This window comes from Cebus imitator, unplaced genomic scaffold (genome assembly GCF_001604975.1).
Source record: "Cebus imitator isolate Cc_AM_T3 unplaced genomic scaffold, Cebus_imitator-1.0 Scaffold7, whole genome shotgun sequence".
NCBI lineage: Eukaryota > Metazoa > Chordata > Mammalia > Primates > Cebidae > Cebus > Cebus imitator.
In genome coordinates this window covers 6,711,726-6,727,634 of record NW_016107322.1, presented here as the reverse complement: position 1 = coordinate 6,727,634, position 15,909 = coordinate 6,711,726, and positions in this window count along the sequence as shown.

Here is a 15,909-nt window from a genome sequence, read left to right as displayed (position 1 = left end):
AATAGAGCTGAGGTTGAGAAGCCCTGGTATAGGTAGATCATGCAGGATCTCAAAGGGCTGAATAAATGCATTTTGCTTTACCGTAAGAATAAGGGGACTCCAGGGGCTGGTTGTAAGAACAGCTGTGATGTGATTACATTTGTAGCTGGTAGATCTTTGCAAAAGTCAGGTGAGAGATGAGGTTGGCTTGGACCAGGCTTGCATGAAAATGTATACCCCAAAATTTCCTAAACTTTGAGCTAGAGAAGGGAATTAAAGAGATGTAGAGGGGAAGCAGAAAAAGTAACTGAACTCCAGAAAAAGAGAATTGTGGTTTTCTTTTCAAGGTTCTCTGGCTCATATAAATGTACCTCCTCTTTTCTTTCCTGGTATGCAGGAGTCCCTGCTGACTCTGCGTTGGTTGGTAGTTACCAGACAGGCCTCAACACCTCTTCCACCTTCTCCACCAAAATTTCTACTTCCACTCTGCACTTAGTATTGAGAATTGGCCCTTGAGGGTTTCTCTGCCCAGTGACACTCACGTTGGAAACGTGTGCTAATCACTGTTCCACAGATTCGCAGAGCCCTTCCCCCACCCAGAGTGAAATCTTATGTGTGTCAATTGTGGCAAATGCTTTGAAAATGGAACATCTGTATCCTCCTTCAAAACTGGGTGCCTAACAAATTCCACAAAACAGCAGTCTCCTGTGCCTGACTTCTGCCGTGCGCATGGTAGGTACCAATATGGCCAGTATTTTTTGAAGATGATCCAGATTATATGTCATTTGATGATTTTAAATAAAAATAATTCATCATCAATCTTTATAACTTCATCTAATAGCTGTCTTCAGTCCTTTCCTAAAAAAAAAAAAAAAAAAAAAAAAAGGACAAAGTGGAAGTATATCTAATTGTGAATTGGATTTTAAATTTGTAAAGTTTTCTTCCAGTACATAAATATATAAATCAGAAGTCCTGACTGAGGAGTGAAAAACAAGGTAGTTGTATTGATGAGTCATATTCTTCCTCCAGGGGAACAACAGAATAAACAGTCGGGCACCCATATATGGAGACTTCTAGATTGGGCTGTCCCAAGTTGCCCATATCAGCCAGGTATAAATCAGACCAGAGTCTAACACATCCTGGGCCAAAAAGACAGAAAAAAGTAAACGTGTAAAGCAGTCAGAGAATGGAAAGTGCTGGAATTTACTGGGAACCAGAAAGTATTCCAATTAAAAACACTTTTTAAAAGCAATGAAGAGCAAAACAAACAAACAAACAAAAAAACAAAAACAAACAAACAAAAAGTCTACAAGCATCAATTGGCCAATCGCTGCCAGTTTGCAAATTCTAGTTAGGGAAAAAAATAAAATCAAAGGCCTAAAGAGCTCCACTGGAAACTTTAAATACTGCTAAAGAAAAAAATTGCTAAAATATTAAAAGATGAAAAAAATGAATGTATGGTTCAGATATAGCAGACGATTTTTAAAACTGTCTTCTTTTCCCCCTTTCAATGTTCTGTGATTTGTGGGGATCATATAAATACAAAATCATTTCTCTTGTTCCTTTCCCTCATCAACTCCTTACCATCTCTCTCTTTATACCTCATACACAACACATCACCATAACAGCAGGGGTGTGAGGGTCAAATCTACGTAAGCAAGGAAATTCAGCATCCTTGCAGAACTGCTGTCCTTAAATGTGTGCAGCCGCATCTGTAAGCTCTGCAAAGTAGGTCATCAGAGTCTGAAGGGACATATTATCTGTAATGCCTGGTGCATAATAGGGCACATTAAAGACAAACTTTCAGCCTTAATTCTTAATCTCTTTTCCAGCTTTGGTAGATTTAAAAATCTGATATTCTGAGCACAGCATTATTCTTCCCAGGGCTACAGCTGTGCATTGCTTTCTATCTTGGGAGGAGATGTTTTTGCACAGGTCTAAGGAAATGCAACACAAGGGAAATGCCATTTTAACAAATTTCAAGAGAGGAGGAAGATCGCTCTTTTTGCTGCAACAGAATTTTGCTGGTGGAAACGTTGTAGAAGTGGAATGATAAGGAAACGCGTAGCTTAACATTTATATAGTGTCATTTATTCCTTAAGAACTCAAAGACCTTTACATGTATTAGGCACTGACCTTGTCCCACGGTTCATGTTTTGAGAATGTTCAGACCACATTCTCTCATATTTTCTCAGCCGTGCTCTGTGAGTTGGGTAAAGACAGTGAAAGATAATCAAAATAGAGGGAACAGACTTTTTTGTTTTTGTTCGTTTGTTTGTTTGGTGATATAGTTTGGATATTTGTCCCCTTCAAGTCTCATGTTGAAATTTGATCTCCATTGTTAGAGCTGGGGTCTAGTGGAAGGTATTTGGGTCATGGGGGCAGATTACTCAGGAATGTCTTAGTTCCCTCCCAGCAATAATGGGTGAGTTCTCATTCTATTAGTTATGTGATGCTCTCTCTTTCACCATGTGGCATGCCAGCTTTCCTTTCTTTTGCCATGAATAACAGCTCCCTGAGCCTCTCACTAGAAGCAGGTACCATGCTTCTTGCACAGCCTGCAGAACTGTGAGCTAAATAAACCTCTTTTCTTGATAAATCACCCAATCTCAAGTAATCTTTCATTACATCAAAACAAAACTGACTAATACAGGTGGTAACAGATGACATTTGCAATGACTAAAAGATGATGAAAGTATATAACCTGTATATAAGTTGCACCCCTTTCTGTAAGTTTCAGATCCACTGAATGTTTCTTGGGTTTCCTAAATCCTATATTTGACACCTGTTGGTATCAAATCTTTTGCCGTGTTGGTGAGGCCAGTCACTATTCCAACTACTGCAAGTAGAGTAGTGATTATGAAAGGCAAGGTTCTTGTTCTCATGAAGCTGACCTGATGGAGAAGAAGACAACCAAGAAGCAAATAAACCAGAAATATGACACGTACGCTATGCAGAGAGTTAGCTGAAGACCTACATGGCTCTGTAGATTGCATAGTCAGAGAAGATGACACCTAGAGACAAGAACAACAAAGAGGATCTAAAGATTCTGGGAAAGGGCATTCCAGGTACTAGAAACGGCTGGTGGAAAGGCCCTAAGGTGACAAAAGACCCTGTTAGCTAACTATGGCTGCTGTAAAGAATTCCTGCAAACTTAGTGGTTTAAAATAACACAACTTTATTATATTACAGTTCTGAAGAACAGCAGTTCAAAATTGAGTTTCACCGGGCTAGAATTAAGGCACTGGCAGGGATGCTTTCCTTTTAGACGTTGTAGGAGAGAACCTGTTTCCTTGATTTTCCAGGTTCTAAAGACCACCTGCAACCTGCATTCCTTTGGCTCCTGGCCCCTTCCTGCATCTTCAAAACCGCAGTAGAGCATTTTCAGGTCTCTCTCTGAAACTGACACTCACATTTCTCTCTCTAACTTGTAAGAATCCTTATGATGACACAGTTGCCCCACCCAGATAATCTGGAATAATCTCCTTATTTAAGAACCTTAACTTAGTCATAGCTGCAAAGTCTCTTTTGCCATGTAAGATAACATATTCACAGGCTCTGAGGAATGGGGTGTGAACATCTAAGGAGCTATTTTTTTTTTTTTTTGTCTACCATGGTGGGAATGAGGTTTTCTGTTTGAGGGACAGAAAGAGCCAGTGTGGTAGCAATGTAGTAGTGAAATAGAGAATGATGGGATAAGGTTCTAACCTCCCAGTGGCAGTAGTAAATGCCATCCCCATCATAAACTTCTAATACTAGCACAGGATGGGGGAGGTTATTCAACCTTTGGGTTTTCTGACCTCCCTTGATTAATAGTAAATCAGTATTGTAATTCCTGAGTGTAATTTTCTAGTTTTAAGTACAGCAAGGTTTTAGCATGTATTATAAACACTTTTTAAAAATTCTGATTCATCAAATCATAAAAATTAAAATCTCAAGAAAATGTAAACAAGTACCTACCTAGTTGGGCTTTTAATTTTTACCAGAAAAAAAAAAAAAAAAAAAAAGGACATTAAGACAAGAGAAGTTACATGTCCTTCTTAATAAGACTGACTTAAGACCGAAACTTCAACGTGCAGTGTCCCCGTCCATTTCAACTGAGCATTACTACGTTTTAGGTGTGTGTTATTTTATCTGATTGCAGCTGCCTCATGTGGGCATAGGGTGTTACACTTGTCTGGATGTTCCCCAGGCCAAGCATGCATTGCTTTGTTTGCACAGAAGAGTATATGGGAAATAATACTTGTTGATTGAAGCGCTGATTCAGTCCATTGCCCTTTCTTGTCCTCCCACCAAGAACAAAGATGGTAAAATAGAAACTTCCTGATTTAGAAGATGTCTGAAAGGTATGTAATATTTTTTATCAATTGCAAAATACTCTAAAAGGCTATCCTGTCATTTGATAAAATGAGTCAATCATTTGTGGATGTACCTGAGACTTTACCAAGAATACTCAAGTGAGGGTAAAGTCTAACCAAAACTTACCACCAAAACATTTTCCATCTGGAATCTATGAGCCATTCAGATTAATTTATTTTGGGGTTTTTCTTGCCTCTATAATAGATTTTTGAAGTAAATGTTTTTGTATTTCAGAGAAGTTTCAGACTTCTTAATCCTGTCTATCATCTCCACCATCCTCTAAATTTGACCTGTAGCAGAGGATATGTAGATAAAACAGCAAAGAAACTCAAAACACTGTGAGGCTGGGTTAGGTGGCTCATGCCTGTAATCCTAGCACTTTGGGAGGCCAAGGAGGGTGGATCATGAGGTCAGCAGACCAAGACCATCCTGAACAACATGGTGAAACCTCATGTATACTAAAAACACAAAAATTAGATTTGTGTGGTGGCATGTACCTGTAGTCCCAGCTACCTGGGAGGCTGAGGCAGGAGAATTGCTTGAACCCAGGAGGCAGAGGCTGCAGTGAGGTGAGATTGTGCCAGTGCTATCCAGCATGGTGACAGAGTGAGACTCTGTCTGAAAGAAAAAAAAAATCACTGTGAAATACAGGAAATTGCCTCAATGATTAATAGAAATTTGGTTATATAGATTAGAAAGATTGACACTAGTGGGTAAACTTCACACGTTAGTTTTTGACTCTGGGCTTTGTAGATAACTACCAGCAACTTCCAACTTGCTCCTAAAAATAATCCACTGAAGGAACTTCTGAAAAAAATGCAGGAAATGGCAAGACAAATTAATCCATATAAAGAGGAACAAAAGAGTTTCTTACAGCCTGCCCCGGGCAAGAAAGCTGGTTGGGGCAGGTCCCAGAGGCAGAGCTGGGTGTGTCTTTTGGGTGCAAACCAAGTCTATAAAGTTCAAACAGGAAAGTTTGCTAATCTCCAAGCAGGTGGGTCAAGACTGATCGACATTCTGGACTTTCCATGCCACTGCCGTGCACTTTCCTCAAAATCCCCCAGCAGAAATAAAAATATTTCTAGATATTTATTTCAAGGGTGTAAGGTAGCCAGCACTTTAAACTGTTAATGTATATCTTACCAAATGTAGTTTATGATCTTGCATGTGCTGTGTAAATCACTATATTGGACCAAAAGCAAACCACAAGCTGTTTATATATAAGGCCAGCTCCCAGAACATTCGTTTAACTTATTTCACTTCAGTGACAAGAGAAAAACATGCATGGGAGAATTTTTTAATGATAATCATAGGGCTTTTTGCATTGTTCAATAGAATGGAAAACTGTGTTTCCACTGTATTTTAATTCTAGGCTTAGAAAGTTTTTATAACATATAAATTCCTATTTATGGTTTTTATAAAACAGTTTATTAGAGTTTCTATATTACAATGCTACATTTTCTGTAGAAACTGCACCACATAATTATAACTTCTTTAAAATTAAGAGCTTTGTAGCAAGTTGAGTGTGGCTTAGCTTTAGAAAATATGGTCCCAGAGCCCAGGAAGCTCAACAAGGACAAATGCTCTGAACAGGTTAAAATCCTGCAACAATTTACTGCTCATTACACATGATTTTAGCCAAAAGGCTGAGAAATGATTATTTTACTGCTCATTTATTGTAGCCTCAGAGCTGATTTTCAGCATAGTCCTATTCAAATAATATAAGATCAGGTTTGTGGCATACAAAACTAGTATACCATCAATTATGAAATCATATGAAGAAAATAAATCTGCAGTTTTGAACTAGGAGTGCAAAAATAGTTTTAAAGAGAACTTAGGTATTAAACTGTTGATTGATGTGTGACATGTAGAAGAGGACAGATGTGGAGAAAATATTCAATACTGATCATAATGACATAATAATAGTTCACTGCATGCCGTCTGCACGCCAGCCATGAGGCCATGTCCTTGATGGGTCTTATATCTAAGACACATTTATTCTGCATTCCCATTTTAAAGACAAAGAACCTGAGGCTTAAAAATGTCACAGCTTGCTAATGACAAAGCTGGAATTCAAACACAGGCCCGACTGGCTCCAAAGACTACATTTTTCCATCACAAAATAGCAATAAGCACAGGAATAATTTTGTGATGAGCTGGCTTGAGAGGAAAATGTCTTACACATACTAATGGGCAGTACATTTGGATGGGTCACGTGGAGCTAAATTGTGGAGGAATTTGAATGCCAGGATAAAAGGCTTAGATAGCCTCCATGATGAAGTAGAGAACTACTAGAGGTTTTTAGCTAAATCTAGAATTCTGGTCACCATTATATGCTCTGTGCAGATTTCTGACTCAGCTTTCTGTCCCAGGGCAAATGATAAATATAAACTCCTTTAGTCCAGTACAGGGCCTGGTATTCACAATGTGCTTAATAAATGCCATGTTTCCTTTCTTGCTGGGGACTGAATTCCTCCCTTTGTGCCTCTCTTTAGGGGCCTTTGCAGAGCAAGTAGGTCAGTGGTCCAGCTTTTCTCTTCACCAGACACAACAGCCTAAAACTTGGATTTTTTTTCTCTGCATTCTTATCAAGAGCAACAGATGAAGCCTGAGCCAAAAGACTTTTGGTACTGCAACCTGGACCAATCTCAGGAAAAGCAACATCTATCAGCACTGAGTGGAAGACTTAAGCCTCCATTTGGAAATAGGATAAAACTGTCCCAAGAATTACATCAGCGAGTAAATGTTTAGAGGGCTTGAGGTGAGTAGAGGATGCACTGAAGGGACCAGAGCTATGATCTACCTTTACAGAACTTACAAATGGTAGAAACAGCCGGGAAAGAGAATAGACAGCTTGCGAATGAGGATGGGGAAAGCAACAGAAATAGATAAGGTGTGAGTAGTTCAAGAGGTGACTACACATACATAAGCTCTGAACCTCTTAGATCAAATAGTTCTGGAGTGCTATTTTAGGAGTAGGATAAGAAATATAAAAGCTGATAACTGGCAAGGTGCTGTGGCTCATGCCTATAATCCCAACACTTTGGGAGAAGCCAAGGCAGAGGATCTCTTGAGCTCAAGAGTTTGAGAATAGCATAAGCAACATAGTGAGACCTCATCTCTACAGAAAATAAAAAAATTAGCCAGGCATGGTTGCATACACCTGTAGTCCCAGCTACTCAGAAGGCTGAGGTGGGAGGATTGCTTGAGCCAGGGAAGTGCGAGACTGCAATGAGCCATGATTGTGCCACAGCACTCCAGCCTGTGCAACAGAGCGAGACCCTAAATTAAAAAAAAATGTGATAACCAGTAACTAGGCATTCATGCAAGCACCAGTACTGTGAACAAGCAACTAGATGACACCAAAAAGTTACTCTTGTCATCCAGAGCAAATTCCTCTTAGATAATCAAAGGCAGTTAACCTTAATTTATGCCAGAGATAAATGCAAAATTATCACTGAGAAGAAATTCCAGATGGAAATTAGAAGCTCTTGCAGTTGATTGGTTATATCAAGCAATAATTTGTTGATCTAACTCTGTACTCTATCTAAATATTTTAATATTAGGCCATATTTACCACTATTCTCCATTCCTGTTTTTTAAAAATAGTAATACTATAAATAAGAAACCAGAATGTGATTAGAGGAAAGGACATTTGACCAGAAAGTGCAGCAGAGATTGGCGTGATAGTACAGAGAAAGCTAGCCAACCGCATCTTTCTTTGAGAGTCTTTCTTCCCCTCTTTAGCACCTCCCTGCTTTCAGTGTGGCAGTGCCTCTGTCCCTGCTAGTTTCCTTTTCTTCACTTCTTTCCTTCAGTTTTTCACTCTGGGGATTAAAGACTATTTCTCCAAAGCATAAAAGATAAAAATACTGGTCCCTGAAAGTCTAAGGGAAAGTCTCTGTCCTTCAGGCAGTTCGTGCAGATCCTCCTGTAGACACTTGTCTTTGCTGATCCTGTCCCAAGCTCCTTTTATTCTACAGCAACATTACTGTCTGCTTTCCCCATCCCTTCTCTCCTGTTCTGTGTGTGTGTGTGTGTGTGTGTGTGTGTGTGTACTGGGAGAAGAGACCAAAAGATATGGAAAATTAAAAGGAGTTGATATTAGGATGTCCATGAAACACTGAACTCACGTTACTTTATATATTTTCACTCATTGGTCAGGATAAAGAATCAAATGGAGTAATCATGTTTGTTTCATGGAATTCACCTTTATGCAAAAAAAAAAAAAAAAAAAAAAAAAAAAAAAAAAAAAAAAAAAAAAAAAAAAAAAAAAAAAAAAAAAAAAAAAAAAAGAAATTCAATAAACCTGCATTTCTCATCTGTAAGCTTAGATTACTACAGTGGATATGATATAGTTTTATTCTTGTATCTTATGGCAATCAGCTGTATAAGCTACCATCACCTTTGATTGCACTTTGTTAAATCTGCTTGGAGCAGGTGACAAGATTCTGGGATAGAGAAGCTTGAATTCTTGTTAAACCTACTTGCCGCAGGTGACGAGATTCTGGGACAGAGAACCACTCTCGAAGGTCTAGGTGTGTTGGGGAATGAGGAATGGTCAGAGAGAATTGGGGTTTTTGTTGCATGGCACCCCAGACAGGGCTGACTCCAGGGCTGACCCCTTGCTGAGTGAGAGTTAGACACACATAGAGAAGCAGGTGGAGGAGTGGGAAGGGGAGTAAATCAAGGGTCAATTACCGTGTTCTGTCTGGCGTAACTGAGATGGAATTTGGAGGACATGCCTGCAGCCCTGGCTGTCCTGAGTGTACTGCCAAAGCAACCGACTGCATTGCTTTCAGGGCAAAGGTAATTAGGTGTTCTGGAGGAGCCCTACTACTTTTTGGATTGACCAAAACCTAAACAGGTGCAGCCCTAATCCAAGGCCTTGGGAGGAGCTGCTGGAGAGCCAGCTGCAGGTGCTGGCACACTTCCAGAGGAAAGCAGGAAGCAAAGAGACTGTTGCGGGAGGAGCCAAAAGTACAACGTTTTAGTACCAAAACCATCGTTGGCACAGAAACGGTGAAATGCATGGCCTGGCCTTTTAGGTCTCCCCTCCACCTTGCTGTAAGAGGAGGTGATCCCTGGAAGCCAAGCACAAGGAAAGCTAGATATATATAGTCTGTGGATCATCCAGGGATGACGCTGAACATAAAAGCTGGAGACATGGTGTTTCCAAATAATTTATATTTGTTTTAAATTTCCCTTCTCTCCTTATAAATAACCTGAATCCAGACACGAGGATAAACGACTGGACTGCATTCCTTCGTCATGGCAGGCTTGCAAAAACGTATTAGGAATGAGGGAGGGCAATATGCACAGAGAAGCCAGACCTGATCCTGCACCTTGTCATTTGTGCTCCAGTGATGAGTTTCTGAACTATGTATTTGAGGGTGTCAATGAAAAAGAAAAGAGAAAAGGGAAGAAAAGAGAAGGGGAGAGAGAAAAAGGAGAACAGAGGGAAAAAAACACTAGGAAAAAACAAGAGGAAAGTAAGGCAGGAATATCAGACTGGCTTGTTTTGGTCAACCAGCTTTGGCATAAATGGACTTGGTGATTGGGAAATAAAGCAGATAGGTGAGTGGGGGGCTTAACTACTCTGGAAGGTCTAGGTCTGGTTGGGGAATGAGGAATAATCAGAGAGAATTAGGGGTTTTTGTTGCATGGTACCCAAGACAGGGCTGACTCCACGGCTGACCCCTTGCTGAAGGAGAGTTAGACACACAGGCATTGTTTAAGACAAAAAGAAAAACGAGAAGAGGGTGAATTGTTGTCTGAACTAAGCTCAACCACTCCCAAAATAGACAATGTAACCCAGTGGTGAAAGGTTAATTTCTTGTCCCCCAAACCCTCAAGCAAAGCTTCGGAGGGGGCCCCTTTGGTCTTTGTTAGTTACTAACAAAGAATGAATGACCTGTAGTCACCATCTCCTGGGTTTCAGAGACTAAGGACTACTTATTGATCAGTATTGAACAAAATTTGGCAATTGAACTAGTAGCAACATATTCTCTATGTTGGGTGGGGCATGGAAGTCTGAGTATTTTCAATAGGACTAGTATGGATTGTGTAGCTGGTCACTGATGCTTAGCTCACTAACAATCTCGCTCTTCCTTTGCCAGAGCCCAGCCCCTCTCTTTAAATAGCTAACCCTTCAAGCTTACTGAGTATCGGTTACTAATTTGTTGAAGTTAAGTACAATGTGTTTATTTGGGAAGTAGGATATTTGAACGTGCCCTTAAATTGCTTTGACTTCCAACTGCAGCAAAACACATCTTGGCTTCTCTGGCTGCGGGGACGATGTGTGTGACGGGGGGCACCATCATTTAACTCCAGTGCCCCTGTGAGACTGCATGTGGAGAAAAAAAGGAGAGAGGAAAGAAATGGAAAAGAAAAAAGAAGGAGTGAAAAGAAAGATAAAAAATAGAAGAGTTGACATGGTGGGGAGAGGCGAAGTGACACCAGTCACTGCCGGCTGTGACATTTAATGGCATCAGGACCATGGTTACCTTCTCTGAGTGTAAACTGGAAAACAGAGAGGACTGTGCCGCCTCTGGAGCCACAATTACAAAGTGGCATCTCTGCAACAGCCAATTCTGAATAGGAGAAAGCCCTCCGCCAGGAGACGATGAGTCCCTGTTAGAGAAAGACAGTGCACACAGGCACTAGTGCCCATCCCCATGGCAGGCATAAGGGGGAGAGGGATCATATTTTAAAGCTCCATTAACAAAGAACTTTACTCAAGGAGGAACTGTTAATAAGTAATGAAACAAAGTGCCTGTTATGGAGATTAAATGCCCCTGTGTCGAGGTACAAAGTTCAGGCTGCAAAGTGCAGCTGTCACCCTGTCTATAACCCCACGGCAGCCTTAGAACCCCTGGTTCAAAGTGTGTCTTGCTGCCTTCCTGTTACTAGGCTGCCCAGTGCAAGGTCCAGGCAGGGTTCAGGGTTCAGCGTCTGAGGCTCTGCTGACTGCCTTCTTTGTTTAGCTTGGGCGAGCTTTCGATAAACCAGGGGCTGCTTATTTAAGGCGATTATTACAAACAACTGACAGATTATTTTCCCAGATTCTTACACTTAGTCTTTATATACAAGTTTAAACGAGCCCCAAACTATAATTTCTTGAGGATTTGTGTGTGTACAAAAGCAATCAAGATAAGGACATGTGAAAGACTAGGTCAAAAATCTATTTCTAAGGAATAACTACGCTCCAAGCAGACACAGGAAAACAAGGTCCTTTGAAGTAATGACTCGTGAGGGCAATTTCAAGACAGGTCAGAGAATTCACTTCTCTAACTATCAAAGATCAAATAAAGACTAGTTTTGCCGGTTAAAATCAAGCAAACCCTTTCCTCGTATAACAGTAGATCAGTGTTAATTCATTTCTGGATAAAGTCTCCCTCTATAATTGTTCTTTTTATTTGTCCACTAAAATCTCAGAGAGAAACTCACTTTTTTCAAGTAGTTTGCATTGCTCAGCCTAATCCTAGCAAAAGCCTCAGGAAGGTGGCAAACTGCGGATTAGTATTCCCATTATGTAGATGCAGAAACAGACTCAAAGAGAGCAGCAGTTTGCCCAGGATCATCGAGGTAGTATCTTACAAAACCAAGAACACAATCCATCTCTGGCAGCCTTTCCCCTTGGCACTTGCTTCAGAAGTCCACTGCTTCCTCTGTGTCCTGACACCAATTCTATTTAAATGGCAGTCGTTCTTTTTCATTTCTCACTTTTATGGAATGAATGGAATCTAAATAAAACACCACAGGCAGGCAGTTTGGGAAATGTGATATGAAAAAGCACTCCAGGTAAGGTTTAGGGAAACAGGGCCTGGCTTATTATTCACACTCCTTCTCCTGGCCACAAGTGACAAGGGGGCAGGATTTTTGACTAGTTACCCAGTGGGTCGGTTAGGGTGCTGCTCCTTCCGGAGGTAGCATAGATTAATAATTTACCTCAGAAAGGTGCACATCTCATGGTGATACATGAGGGCCCCACTGGCTTAGAATTTAGAATAGTACTTGTTTACGACACATAAAGCACACTAAGATTTCCTTTTCTCTTGTTTTCTTTACATTGGAATGGAGTTGAAACATCATCAGAAGTTTTTTGTTGTTGTTGTTGTTTCGTTTTTGAGACAAGGCCATGCTATATGGCCCAAGATAGAACGTAGTGGTGCAATGATGGCTCCTTGCAACCTCAACCTACCAGGTTCAAGATGGGCTTAATTGATCCTCCCACCTCAGCCTTCTGAGTAGCTGGTACTATAGGCATTCAGCACTGTGACTGGCTAATTTTTAATTTTTTTGTAGAGAAGGGGGTCTAACTATGTTGCCCAGGCTAGTCTGGAACTCCTGGGCTCAGGTGATCCTCCCACTTTGGCCCCTAAAGTGCTCAGATCATAGGCATAAGCCAACACACCTGGCAGCAGGTTTGACTCCTTTGGCAGATACATATCAAGGACTACAATGTCCCAGATATTTACTATTAAGTTGTAGATATTTACATAAATATTTTTATAGTTACTTAGTGAGCCCACACTGCATGCCATGAAGAAGGCACAGATAGAAATTCAGATACATCCTACTTCTGGTCCTCAAAGGGCTTGATCTGTAGTAGGAAGAAAAAGGCAAAAATGTACATAGCAGGTGACAACAAAGAGATACAAGCAAAACACTAAGAGATAGAAAGAAGCAGGGGGATTAGAAAGTGAGTCCTTATTTACCAAGTACCTATTTAGGGCCAGTCTCAAGAATAAGTGTCTGACCTATTGTAGGCTTTTAATCCACACAACCACCCCTGGAGGTAGATATTATCTCCATTTTATGGATAACTATAATGGGTTAAGACACTTGTCCAAAAGCCATAGGACCTGTAATGAACAAAAATGGGTTTGAACCTATTTCTCCATCTGAGCTTCATGTAGACATGTAGATGTTGGAAAAAGATAGAGCCAGAAAAGAAGAGAAAATAATTAGAAAGGCAGGAAGACAACAGGGATTTTATTGTAGAAAAGATAGAAGGGATTCTCTGGGTGATAGTAGGTGTGATAGGAGCAGGGGGACCAGAAACTAAAAAGTGAGGCTGAGAGAGTTGGTGAAGTAAAGGAGGCATGGTGGAAGCTCCAAATGTGAACCCCTAATTATTTTAATACATGGCAATGGGGAAAAAGGGTTGAACAGAATGCATTTTTAAGGTCATTGTTTGTTGGCTCCCCTTTCTCTGTACCCATCTATGAAAAAGACTACTTTTCTCATGCTATGTATATGTTCTTACACTCTCTTAGGATGGCAGCTATCTCTTATACTTGGAAGACACACCCTAACCTAGATCTCTTGCTACAATCCAGTCTCTCTCTTCAGATATTGATTTGTATTTCCAGGTATCTATGCAGCGTGTCCAACCAGTCAGTTCAGAGACACCTCTGCCTGCTCCTGCAAACCTGTTCCTTCCCTACATCCCTACCTCACACCATGGCATCCTACCACCTCAGTCTCCCATGCTATCAACCCTGACATTGTCTTTGATGCCTTCCTTATCCCCACCCTGCAAATTCAACACATCTCCAGTCTTCGTAGTTTTAACTCTTTTAACTCTGAAATGTCTCCAAATACATCACCTCCTCTCAATACCCCTGCCCATACTATATATTTTTATATCTTAGTCTTATCATATATGTGTAAGAGATATAGTTTTATATGAGAATGTAGGTCAAGTCTTTATTATCTCATAGTGATTAAAGTGTGGTTGATCTAACTCTCTTCTTCACGGTTATACTCCACTCTGTCTTTCCATTACTACTGTTACTAGAAATGATTTCTAAAGTGTAAAGCAAATGGAGTCAAATCTGGCAATACTTCTTTCTTGCTTTAAAAATGTTAATAAAACCAGAGGCCAGGTTTGGTGGTTCACTCCTATAATCCCAACACTTTGGGAGACAGAGGCAAGAGGACTTTCCAGTCTCTACAAAAACATTTAAAAATTAACTAGGTGTGGTGGTGTACACCTGTAGTCCCAGCTACCCAGGAAGCTGAGGTAGGAGGACCTCTTGAGCCCAGTAGTTCAAGGCTGTAGCGCACTATGATGGCACCTGTGAATAGCCACTACACTCCATCCTGCACGACATAGCGAGACTCCATCTCTAAAATGCGAATAAACAAACTCTCATAATCCCTATATCTTTACAGAAGAGTTACCATAGGCCAACATTGGCCCACATATTTATTTTATTTGGCCCACATAAGTATGGAATCATCGTGTTTTAAATTTGAATTAGCTGTCAATATTTAAAAGTTGAATATTTCACATAAACATTGAGATTTCTGGCTCTGTTGAGACATGAAGAACTGTCAGCACTGGGCAGGACTCCCACAGAGCAGCCACCAGGATTCCATGGCACCTGCCTGTTACAGAGTGGCACTTCCTCTCCAGCTTGACCCTGTCCTCACAATCATAAGTCAGAGTGTATACTCTCGATATAATGGAATGAGAGTGGCACTTTACCCCTGTAATGTTTCTCCCCAAAGCCATAAATCCCCAGTCTTATCATGAGAAGGACATTAGAAAAATGCCAAGTAAGGATCATTCTACAAAATTCTTACCAGCGTTCCTCAAAATTGTCGATGTCCTCAAAAACAAAAAAAAGTCTAAGAAACTGTCACAGCCAGGAGGAAACTTAGTTGGTAAATGTAATGTGGTATCCTGGATGAGATCAGGGAACAAAAGAAGGACTCTGGGCAAAAGCCAAGAAACTCCAAGTAAAGTATGGACTTTACTTAATAATAATGCATCGTTATTTGTTTATTTATTTATATTGAGACAGAGTCTCACTCTGTCACTCAGGCTGGAGTGCAGTGGCGTGATCTCAGCTCACTGTAAACTTTACTTCCCAGGCTTGATTGATTCTCCTGTCTCAGCCTCCTGAGTAGCTGGAATTACAGGCACATACCACCATGCCTGGTTAATTTTTATATTTTAGTAGAGACCAGAGTTTCACTATGTTGGCCAGGCTGGTCTGGAGCTCATGACTTCAAGTGATCTGCCTGTCTTCATCTCCCAAAGTGCTGGGATTACAAGTGTGAGCCACTGAGCCTGGCCTATTTGTTTATTAATTGTAACAAATATACTATGCTACTGTAAGATGTTAGGGGAAACTGGATATATGGATACTCTCTGTACTACATTCACAACATTTTTGCAAGTCTAAATCTTTTCTAAATTAAAATGTTATTTTAAAAAAATGAATTAATGGCAAAAGTAAAATGTAGGCAAGATATTTATTGACCTCTATTTTACTAAGGCCTCAATTTCTCTAGTCTGTGTGTTTTAGTGACTCAAAGATAGTCACTACAGAATTATCTTGGGGCCGGGCACGGTGGCTCACGCCTGTAATCCCAGCACTTTGGGAGGCCGAGGCGGGTGGATCATGAGGTCAAGAGATCGAGACCGTCCTGGTCAACATGGTGAAACACCGTCTCTACTAAAAATACAAAAAATTAGCTGGGAATGATAGCGCATGCCTGTAATCCCAGCTACTCAGGAGGCTGAGGCTGGAGAATTGCATGAACCCAGGAGGC